General features: G+C 32.9%; 1 non-coding gene across 1 annotated transcript; it reads right to left on the minus strand.

Annotated features, from left to right (window-relative positions):
- Positions 1–879: 879 nt before the first annotated feature.
- TRNAI-AAU lies at positions 880–953 on the minus strand. The gene has a single exon. It is a non-coding gene; the product is annotated as a tRNA-Ile (tRNA).
- Between the last annotated feature and the right edge of the window lie 483 nt (positions 954–1,436).

The following is a 1,436-nucleotide window of genomic DNA, read 5'->3' on the forward strand; positions in this document are numbered from 1 at the left end:
ATTCAATCTTACACTTTGCATACTCATTTTGCACGCACCGCACGAGGTAAACTCGAACAATTCTATTTCACTTCTTTAATTTATTGCTTTTACATTTTCTTAGATTGCAATTAGGATTGTGTAGGGATCCTCTTATCCTCAAAAGAGTTAGGTGTTTCTCCATCGTTAAAAGGAATTGTAAAAGGTGTCTCTCTACCTTGAAGGAGATTGTAAGAATACTCTTGTCCTAAACAAGATTTTGTAAAGATTTTCTTCCCTACCTACTGTATTGAAAGGGAGAGCTATACCTTACAAGTGGAACTTATAGGGAGTGGACTAGAATCAAGTTGAGTCGAACCACTATAAATCTTGGTGTAGTGTGATTGATTGTTTTTATTCCGCATTTATTTTTCCAATTACATTTGGAGAATTCGAAAATATTTTAAATTTTACTAGCATAACCTATTCACCCCCCCTTTAGGTTATTTCAGTTACCACAAATCACAAATAGCTTGAGAGTAATTTGTAATTTGTTATTTATTCTAATTTATTATAAATAGAAATAAGTGTTATATATTATATCAAACATTTGTAAAAATAGAAATAAGTCAAATAAATACAAATAGAAATCAAACCAAAGGCAACGTCATTTTTTTTTTTTAAAGTTGAATAATTGGCCCATGCAAATCTCGAACCTGCGACCTTCGCATTATTAGCATGACGCTCTAACCAACTTAGCTAATAGGCCCTAAACACTTGTAAAAATAGAAATAAGTCAAATAAATACAAATAGAAATCAAACCAAATACAAGATTTGATATGCATCTTTAGACTTGGATCATTTTTGCATTAGTATTTAACACACATTTGACGATTGTGACCAAGTTTAAGTTGCATAATTGGCCCATGCAGATCTTGAACCTGCGACCTTCGTGTTATTAGCATGACGCTCTAACCGACTGAGCTAATAGGCCCGCAATAAAATTGGTTTGGATCTATTTATGTCACACTTGAACCTCAGTAAAGAAATTTGGTTCAATTTAGTATTTGTTAAATCAATTGTAATTTTTTTTTTAAATTCATTTAGGTGGTTTTGAAATCTATTTTTTTGACCCAATGTTCTTTTACAATTATAAAATAAAGGTTGGGCATGCTAACATTGTGCCCAACATTATGTATGTGTCTCTTCTTTCTTTGGAAAAGTCCCCTAACACTCTCATCCTGTCCCATCCCATCATCCTCATTGGTTGAGTTGCTAACATCAGGTTAACTAGCGGTATGCCCAACCCCAATCATTGGTTCGAGAGGGAATGGCTTGACTTGGACATTTATCAAATTATAAAGGCAAGTTCAATCACATACTTCAACTTATGTGGATGACATTTTCCCTTGTATTTTCGATATCTTGGATTGAATATTTGTCAAATTTTGTCAAATACCCCAATTTGTATATAGCA

This window comes from Macadamia integrifolia, chromosome 7 (genome assembly GCF_013358625.1).
Source record: "Macadamia integrifolia cultivar HAES 741 chromosome 7, SCU_Mint_v3, whole genome shotgun sequence".
NCBI classification, from domain to species: domain Eukaryota; kingdom Viridiplantae; phylum Streptophyta; class Magnoliopsida; order Proteales; family Proteaceae; genus Macadamia; species Macadamia integrifolia.